Source organism: Cryptotermes secundus, unplaced genomic scaffold (assembly GCF_002891405.2).
Source record: "Cryptotermes secundus unplaced genomic scaffold, Csec_1.0 scaffold226, whole genome shotgun sequence".
Lineage (NCBI taxonomy): Eukaryota > Metazoa > Arthropoda > Insecta > Blattodea > Kalotermitidae > Cryptotermes > Cryptotermes secundus.
Window position 1 is genome coordinate 72,009 of NW_019739212.1, and position 10,490 is coordinate 82,498.

The following is a 10,490-nucleotide window of genomic DNA, read 5'->3' on the forward strand; positions in this document are numbered from 1 at the left end:
ACAGATGGCGGTAAGGCTGTCAGCTTTACGCGAAGGCCGCTCTTTACCCCAGGAAGATTCCTGATACTCATTTCTGTTAGAGTCTGAGTCGACCCCAGGGCCATAGAGCTGCTGGAAAGATTAGGTCAATTGAAAAATATCCAGTGACCTCATCGGGAATCTAACCCGCGTCCTTCCGGCTTGTTGCATAGTGCCCGAACTAACTACGTTACTACTTTAACCAAACCGAGAAACAAGTGACTAACGACAAGTATGCATTACGTACTTATAATGCAGATGTAACATATGAATACTTTAAGGGTAATCTTACATTTCTTTACCGTTTGATCGCGTGGCTGTCATGAGGCGCCTGGCAGCGACGGTCCGCTACACTGACTGGTACATGGAAGTATTCTTCGTTTCAACTGACTCATATTACAGACGTTGGACTCCATAACCCCCACAAGCAGGAGGGCGGTGGTGGGTTCAAGACGATACTGTTAGGCGACATCGGTCGTACGACGTCCGTACGGTTCATGTTGCATCAAGTAGTAGAATATAAAGTGTAGTCTTAGCTTTCATACGTGACGACGTGCGACATCTACTGTACGATAGTCGGAGAGCAAAGAAATGTGTTTGGTCGCTCTAGTGTGAAAAGGAGGTCGTACGGCAAAAAAATCGTACGACATTTTTCTGAAATACCGACGTCGCTGTGTGTGTTCCATCTCCTAGACAGTGTCGCCAAACATGCAGATGTCGGATCAAAATGCGTCCCTCTCAAAGATGGCTGTAGCACAAGTAGCGATTCTGAAACCTGTGGAAAACATCCCCTATTCGGGACGATTAGCGATAGGGTCAGTGCGTCTTGACCCTTTCTGTCCACTGTCCCGTTTGCACTGGGGGTAAAGCGACCGGAGAGTATATTTGACCACTTTCCCTCATCTAATGCAGGTAAACCTTCATTTATGGCGTGGTGCATATTTAAGCAAAGGACGACTTTAACTTCCTCATCAGTTTAGTGGGCTGTTTATCGAAGCTGCGCCAATTTCAGAATCTGTCAGTATCGACTACACAGCAGAACATCTATAGACTTTAAGGTTAAGAACTATAGAGGGTGAGTAATATCGAGTGGAGCTAGACTATAGAGGAAAACCACGATTAATATCGGTCAGAAAAGCCAGTTAACCACCCACTCTCAAATCAGGAACCTGTCTATATATCAGGAGCAGCTTCTCTAGAAGCATTATTTTTATTATTAAATTGAATTGAATTAAGGTTCAGTTGACCTGCTGTTAGTACCAGAGCCAGACACTGGACACAGTCCGTTTAACAAACATCTGTCCTGAGGTTATCGCTCCATGTTTTCTCTCGTTTGGAACACAGGAAAAAAAATCTAGTATATGTTAATGTATGGATTTATGATGGATATTTTACTACTTTTGTGAAATTCTTACTATTTATGTGAAATTGAATTGTGCATGTATATATGTATTGTATGATTTTTGACAAATTCCACATCCGGTAGGTCATCTGACTAACTCATGGATCTATGGAATGCTATGTATGTATGTATGTATCAAAGTTTCTCCAAAATGCTGCATATATTTAAAAAGGTAATTAGTGTGACGGCAACGAGTCAAATGGGCTTCTTATAATCAGAAAGTGCCCAGTTATAATCCAAATAAGATTTTTTGTGTATTTTTTGCATGATCTACTTGTAAGTGCAGTATCTTAATACAGACAAATGCCTATCCTTAAAACCCATTTCCCCCCTCATTTTTCACCGCTTCCATCCACTCGAGTCCATATAACCCAGTAAACAATATGGCTGACCAATGTAAGAATCAGTCTAGACACTGACTTACGGCCAATTGTTTTTCGTTTCTTCGCCGTCTCCTTTCTATACATTTTTCGCCCATTGCTCTTACTTTCTTTGGCTTCATACTGTGATTTACGCGTGACGAAAATAACGGGTTCTAGTTAGGATTATTGGATTTATTTGTACTTCGGTTACAATCTCTCTTAATTACAATTAATACAGCGCTCTCGCCGGTTTACACAATTTACTATCACTCCACACTATTCCTCTCAGTCTATTTCCGCTAGTCTTCACTATCCGTTTCAATATTGATGTACTACCGCACATGCAACCTTACATACTAGGTCTTCTAATTCTTCTTCTGGCCACACTGCTGTTCACTTGGAATTTAATTCCTATTCCCGTATTGTCTTATATCCCCTCGGCGCGGACCATGCACAGAAAACACAACCGCTCTATTGTTGCTTGGCGCAGACCACATAGGAAATACGTGTCACGTGTCAGACTGCGAGTTCACTGATCAGTTACCAGCAATAGGCGAGGTGCTGACGACATAGGAAACACAGCCTCATCTATTGTTGCGTGTTGGACCGTGTTTACAGAGCTGTTGCCTGGCAACGCGTTGATCAAATCCGTTACAATACTTTAGACCAATTTCATGTTTAACAAACTATAGACTTTTAGCACAAAATTGCATCAGAGTCCTCAGGATAAATTTTGAACCCATTAATGAGCTCTTATGACACTTTGTATTAATGCCACTGAAAGTTACTCCATTTTAATCTGTTCAGTTATATACCACCAATAACACCAACATAAAGTACTGGTTTTTAAGTCCTCACAGCGGTGGCTATGGAGAGTTTTGTCTTCTAAGATGTAGTCCGGTGGTCACCTGACGTTTCGGAGGAACATACTGTCTGCATCTTCAGGGTCGAAGATGTTAAGCAGTAAACCAGCATGATGGAAGCAGCAAGACAGACCGCAACATAAAGCATTAACTTACAATTGCAGCTATACTCCTTAAATAACATGGTTTCCTTGAACTTCTAGGTTTCTCCCCTGCAGCTACAACAGTTGCTATCTGTTCTCACCATTTTGCCTTGCCTTGTGATGCAAATGTCCTCTCCTCCCCCTCCATGTCGCCCTTAAGAGAGACAAGGGGAGCAGGCGCATGTATATGTCCTCTTCAGATCACCTTTATACAACGCGGCCTGCTTCTGCGCCGTGCAGTCAGCCTGTGACCCACTTCTCTCCCTAACTGACTGTACTGGCTCTGCGTTAAGTATGTTGCGTCACTCAGTCACTAAGCCAGTGTCACTTCGGCTTACTCTCTTGTACCTAATGAGTTAAATGCCCTGTTCTTAAGTTCTTTCTTAAAGAACAAACTATTCCGCTGTTTGATTATTTGTTTCACGATGCATTCTTAACGATCTATAGCAACGCAAAGGCGGGGGGGGGACACTGTAAATAATGAATTCGGAGAGATATGTAATATAGAGGCACTGGCCTGATTATCATCCCAAGATTTGCCTGGTGATGAAGAGGAGCACAACAACACAACAACAAACTGCAGTGAGCATATGAGAACCAATCGGACGATGGAACTAAAGACCTCCACAACAAGCAGCGAAGAACTATCCACTGCACGTGACAATCAGTGCTTGATGTTTGTTTGTTCTGGTACACTGTGAAAGCAGGTAAAACGTTAGATGCAGCGCAGTAGAACTTCCTGCGAAATGTGAGTTATTTCGATATCAACTAACCCACGAAACACAGCCATTATTGGGAAGCTAAAGTCACAGAGTTGATGAAGATGTTTCCCGCCTTTAAATAGGACACGAAAATTTATTTCTGCTGTCATAAGGGTCCTCCAGTGAATCCTACGTAAAGCCTCCTGGACCTTCTCTAGAACATACTGAATCTAATCCACAACTTCACATTTCCTCTTCAAGATCTATTTTAATATTGTTTTATTTTTAGTTTATGTGTAGTTACGAAACAGCCAGACTACAGAACTATGAATGGTTGAATGACAGAGGATAATGAAGTAAAAAGATTGTGGAAGGAAGGATCTGTGACCTAATTTAAAATATTATGCAGGCATTAGCCTGGAAGGACTGAGGAAAACCACGAAATAAACCGGCCGAAATTCGAATCTGGCACTCCCGAATACAAGTCAGAACAGTGCAATATTATCATGCAGAGTACTTGTCTCCCAAATGGTTTCCTTAGTCTCGTGACTAAAGCACGGGGTAGAGCAATTACAATAGTTGAGGCACTATGCTACAAGCCGGAAGGTTGTGGGTTCGATTGCCGAATAGGTCGTTGGATTTTTCAATTGACCTAATCCTTCCAGCCTCACTATGGCCCTGGGGTCGACTCAGCCTCTAACAGAAATGAGTACCAGGAATCTTTCTGGGGTTAAAGGCCGGCCGGAGCGTAAGGCTGACAACCTTACCGCCATCTGTGAGCTGATTGTCTAGAAAATGTGTGAGCTTCTATGTCTCACAACCCTATGGGCATCCACGGCCTGTTACAGGGAGAGCTTTACTTCTCTTTAATTGTAGAATAATTAATTATACAGTGTGATTCAATTTGTAGATTCTTATCGGCTTTACATGTTTCGGTCAGCTGACCATCTTCAGAAGGTTTGAAAACAGAAAAAAGGAACCAACTAGACATCAGAACGATACAGAGCCATAACAAGCTAAAAAAATTTTGGGGGGGGGGCGTCACTGCGAGGACCTCTGAGAACTCCAAATAACACCCCAAATTTCCGTTTTAACAGAAGAGGCATAAGGACAAAAACCATATCTATTCAAGATCTTAAATATTAGACATTAATAAGATTTTAATGTAAATAATTGTAAATAAGTATTTACATAAAAACGTCTAAGTATGTGTTACGAACTTTGTAATAGTAGTTCCTGAACATGTTGCTGTTATGCCCTCTGAAGATGGTCAGCTGACCGAAACATGTAAAGGCAATAAATAGCTACAAATTGAATCGGACTGGACGGTGTCAAAAATTATTCTATAATTTAGCTTACTAGTGCGCTGGACCAGAAAAAATAGGGTAAAGTTTACTTCTTTGTTAGTGTCCTATTGCATTTCCCATTCCCTCATATATGCGCCACATCTTGCCTCTCTCACTGTTCTTAATTAGCTCACCCTTTCTATATTCATTTCGTTGCAGAAAAAGACACACAACCTGAAGACGTTTGAGGAGAATATTTGGACTGAAGAGAGATGAAGTGAGAGGAGGTTGCAGAAAACTACATAATGAGGAGCTTCATAATTTGTACTCTTCTCCAAGTATAATTAGAATGATCAAGTCAAGGAGGACGAGGTGGGCAGGGCATGTAGCACGAATGGAGAGAAGAGGAATGCATATAGGATACTGGTGGGAAAGCCAGAAGGAAAGAGACCACTGGAAAGACCAAGGCTTAGGTGGGTGGACAATATTAAAATGGATCTCAGAGAGATAGAATGGGATGGTATGGATTGGATTGATCTGGCTCAGGATAGGGACCAGTGGATGGCTCTTGTGAACACGGTAATGAACTTTCGGGTTCTATAAAATGCTTGGAAATTCTTGAGTAGCTGCAGATTTGGCTTCTCCTCAAGAAGGGCTCAGCTCCGTAAGTAATAGAAAACATTCAAGAACTTCTCTCTGGTACTGATGCTAATACCAAGAGCACAGAGATCATCTTTAACGGAAATTCCCTGGTGAGAAGAAAGTTCTTCGCGGTGCTGGTCCTATAATTTCTACCCACTGCCTTTCACCCGGGCGGGACCATGCTGAGTGCGGGAACGCTTTATTTTAAAATCTGTTCGAGACGTCCCAACAATGAATTGAGTTCTGCTCGATTAGTTCCAATTTTTTTTCTCCTCCCTACCTTCCAACCCCCTTACTCCTCGCCTCTCTGTGTTTTCCATCTCAAAAGACTGCAAATGACAAGCAGCAGTTATATAATGGGACACGACGTGGTGGTATAGACCGTTCCTAATGTCTGGGGTACACACACACACACCCACACTAACGACCGACCTCGTCTCTATAGGATCATTAAATTATAGTACTGTACTCGAAAAAAAGAAAAAGGAATCCTGTATTCAAAATGTGAAAATTTCACGCTTGGTTCCCCCCCCCAACGCACGCACACGCACACACACACACCTCTTTATATAAAATACCAAACCACAATTCGTGGAAATATATATCATCACCTTAGTGCCCGTGGTAGCTCAGTTGTATCTCCATCCGCTTGCCAGCAAGTGTATGGATTTCTCCCTTCGGTACTAAAGGCAGACCAAATCTGGGCCCTTCTTCGTAGTGAATACATGCACATTTAAGTATGCCTTCTCAATCAACTTCTCATCTGACTCTAAAAGTCCCTCCATTAGATTACATACGAGACCTTCACTCAACAGAATCAAACCTTACATTTTTACTTTAAACATAATTAATGTGTGACATATTGCTAGTGGGGTGGGACTGAGTCCCTTGTACTGCGGCCACTTGTGGCCTTCTGTACCAGCCCCAGATGATAGGTGAGGGTGATTGTGGAGCAATTGGTGGAACGAAGATTGGCAGGGGAAACCGAAGTACTCGGAGAAAACCTGCCCCAGCGCCACTTTGTCCACCACAAATCGCACTTGATCAGAACCGGGATCGAACCCGGGCCGCCGCGGTGGGAAGCCAGCGACTAACCGCTTGAGCTATGGCGCGATCTGACAATCATATAACTTGAAACCAATATTCTTTATGCAAAATATTTGGATGCTGATATCTATGAAACGGTACTGTATATTTGTCTTTCCTTAGATCCAAAGCACAGAGAACGTATGAGCAGAAAAAAAAACCTTTCCGATATCGGTACGGAAATTAAAACGAACAGGAATAAAGTTGAGGGGACACGTAGCACGCATCCTAGATGTTACATGCTTACAGTACTCTAGTTTGGAGAATTTCTGGGAATAGATTGCTGTGCTCCCCGCATCCCACAAGACACTCATAGGAACATTTGCCGACGACACGGATATCTTCGCCACACACGATAATCTCATCACAGCAGCAACTGAACTACAGGACCACCTCATACTCATAGAAAAATGGCTAAAAAATGGAAAATCAAGGTGAATGACAGCAAGCTCAACTGGAAACAACACATCCTCACGAAAAGGAGACAAATGGATCAAAAAATCAAAGACCTATACTGGCTCATAGAGAAAAAAATCTCACCTATCCATTGACAAGCTGCTAATATACAAAGCAGTCATCAAACCAATTTGGACATACGGAACCCAGCTCTGGGGATGCGCCAGCAAAACAAATATAGATCTCATCCAACGAACCCAATCAAAAATTCTCCGTCTCATCGTAAACGCACCGTGGTACGTGTCTAACCACGCCATTCACACCGATCTCAAAATTCCATACGTCACAGAAGTCATCAAAGAACACAGCATCAACCACTTCAGCAAATAGCTAACCACCCAAACCCACTGCTCCAGCCACTTTTACTGCAACAGGACCACAAAAGAATTGGACGAAAGTGGCCAGAAAACCTAAAAATCTGAGGGACGCATCGATGGAAGTGGCCCACTCAAGCCACTGAAGTGTACAATTCTTAACTAATTGTACACAAGACAGCAAATTGACTGAAAGATTGTAGTATCTGATTGTCAAAAAGGAGATTAATAAAAAAAAAGATTACTGCGAAGCGCTAAGCGTAAATAGGAGGATAGCATGGTAAGAGTTACAGAATGTAAGAGGTGGACTAGGTTCATTGAGGTAGGCCTAGGCCCACTGGGGCTGTAGTGCCAGGAAAAGAAGAAAGAAGAAGAAGAGGTGGACTAGATATGATTTCATCAGAAAAGGGCCCGGTGAGGGACTTCAGTGAATACGGGGACGAACCTTTATATTTCACGAAAGTAAGAAATTTCTCCATGAGCTAAAAAACCAGAATTACTTTGGGAAGACACATCATTGTGGAATTTTTTACATTTTTAAGTATACTTTAAGCAAAACTTTATCATTATCCGATAAGATTTCCGAAGTTGAAAGACAATTCAGTTGGACACAAAGGCAGACACAGAATTTTGAAACAGATTCGTCCCTTCATGCCGATCAGTGCTACCAGAATGAAAAACACTGTCTACCTTCTTAGAGGGTTATTTTACTACTTCCTTAAATTTGAAGTGGGCAAACCGCAGCGTAGTTGGTTGAGGCACTATGCTACAAGCCGGAATGTCGCTGGTTTGAGTCCCGAACTCCGTGACCTGCAGTCCGCAAGCGAACTATACCGACCGAGCGACCGCCGCTTGTCGGCGAAGTTAGTGCCAACTTCAGCGGATAGAGGGTGTCCCGTGGTCAGCGCAACGAATCCCCACGGCCGTTAATCTCGGTTTTCTAGACCGGAGCCGCTATTTCCTTGAAAAAGCTCCTCAATTATCCTCACGAGGCTGAGTGGACCCCGTTCCAGACCCACTACTTCTCAGAAAATCTTGTAGCGCTGGGAATGTAACCCGGGAACTCTGGGTCTATAGCCAGGAACCCTGACCACTAGACCACAGAGGCGGTCGTGATTAGAAATAAAGACGTTCGAAATATCAAATGAGGAATAAGAGATTAGAAAGAATTAAATTTCACTGCAGTCAACTTATCTCTTCTAGTCGGATGCCAAAAGATGGGAAGTAAAACGCAATGTTCACAGCTCCTGGGCCTTCTATTCCCTACACCATGAAGCCACGCACAGTGATTCCCCTTGTGTCCGACAGCTAATATCTGGCTGTGTCCACTAGATGTCAGGACCCTCGCTGCCCACTGGTTGCAAGATTTCCCACGAGAATCCTCCATATACATGCTTCAGTGTCTTCACCAGATAAATATCCGTCTAAATGAATTTTAGTCTCTGGCCGAATTTGTAGCGAGCAGGTTTGTGGACTGGACTTGATTTGGGCACAGCAAACACTCTAAAGGCACTGTAATTTAACTAACATGGCAAATGCTGGTTTAATACCGATTCACGCGGCTTTGAATTTTTTTTAATTGGCTTAGTGGGGGCTGGAGTCCAACTGGGTCCACTCGGCATGGCGGCCACTGATTGTCTATTGTAGCCTGCCCCGGGTGATTATGATGATGGAAAATTTGGTGGAATGAAGATTGGCAGTGGAAACCGAAGTACTTGGAGAAACCCCGCCCCAGCGCCACTTTTGCCACCACAAATCCCACTTGACCAGATCCGGGATCGAACCCGGGCCGCCGCGGTGGGAAGCCGGCCAGTAACCGTTTTAGCTATGGCGCGGCCGGCATTGCATTTTCTCATTAGTGTAACGATCTTCATAAGCAAAGTGGATAAGAGGTGAATATAAATAAAAACGAACTTGTAATACACATATGCGCAAGAATGAGGCGTATACGCCTGTACATATATAAACACAGAGTCTTAGGGCCGGGAAGCAGAACGTATTGCAGCACAGCTACTGGCGATAAGCTTTTTTTTTTCCTTGGCACTACAGTCCCAGTGGGCCTAGGCCTACCTCCATGAACTTCTCCGTTCACTTCAGTTTTTCTAGATCTTACACATTCGGTAGACTCCTTGGGCGGGTGATCAGCTCATCGCAAGGCCTCTGCCTGTAGACAAAGGCAGAAAAACGCACACAAACATCCAAGCCCTGAGTGGGATTCGAACTCACGATCTCGGCTTCCGAGCGAGCGAAGACAGTGCATGCCTTAGACCGCTCGGCTACCGTGACCGGCGGCGATAAGCTTACTGAATTATATGTTATTATACGTTATAAAATTATACATTCTAGGGTACTTGGTCTCACCATAAAGAGCACGTTCACCAGTGTTTATGTTTATATTTATTTAGTTATCGGCGCAGAAGTGACTTATGGAGGATTAGTCAATATTGTCTGACAGAAATTGTAATTTTATTAAAATGATTCATAGTTTTACTTTTTCTCCTATTTCCACCCTCGAAAGTCCCGGCATTATACGAATGTGTTTTTTACTACGTATACCAGAAGTCTCATCGTGTAAAGGGCAGGGGCACTGAATACAAAATATTTACAAAATTAAATTCGATTTTTTTGTTTTAAATCCGAGCACAGCAACTTATTTCATAGTGTAGAATCTTTCTAGAATATTTGGCAGTGTCTCATAAGCATGTTTAGGTAAGTACACCAATTGTCCCTTTCCTTAGCCAGCTGAATTCAGCCCACATCCTCACACACTATTCCTCTATGATACATTTTAATATTATTTCCACCTAGGCATTAGTTGTGTAAAGTGACCTCTTTCATTGGAACTTTCTGATTTAAAATGATAAAACCTGAGGTTACTTTCAGCCACAAATTAAAATGGCAAATCCACTTTATACATGATTTTCATGGTGGTGACTATGAAGAATGCCGTTTTCTGAGATGTGGCGCCGTGCAGATATTGTGTAAACCGACGTTTCGGAGGAACGTATCGCCTCCATCTTAAGGGTAGAAAAATCTGCGAACGAGGAACCAGCGTGAGCAGGTGGCTGCAGACTGAGTCGCAGTCGAAAAGCACCCAGCTTTTACTGGTGACTCACTCTGCAGCCACCTGCTCACGCTGGTTCCTCGTTCGCAGATTTTTCTACTCTGAAGATGGAGGCGACACGTTCCTCCGAAACGTCGGTTTACGCAATATCTA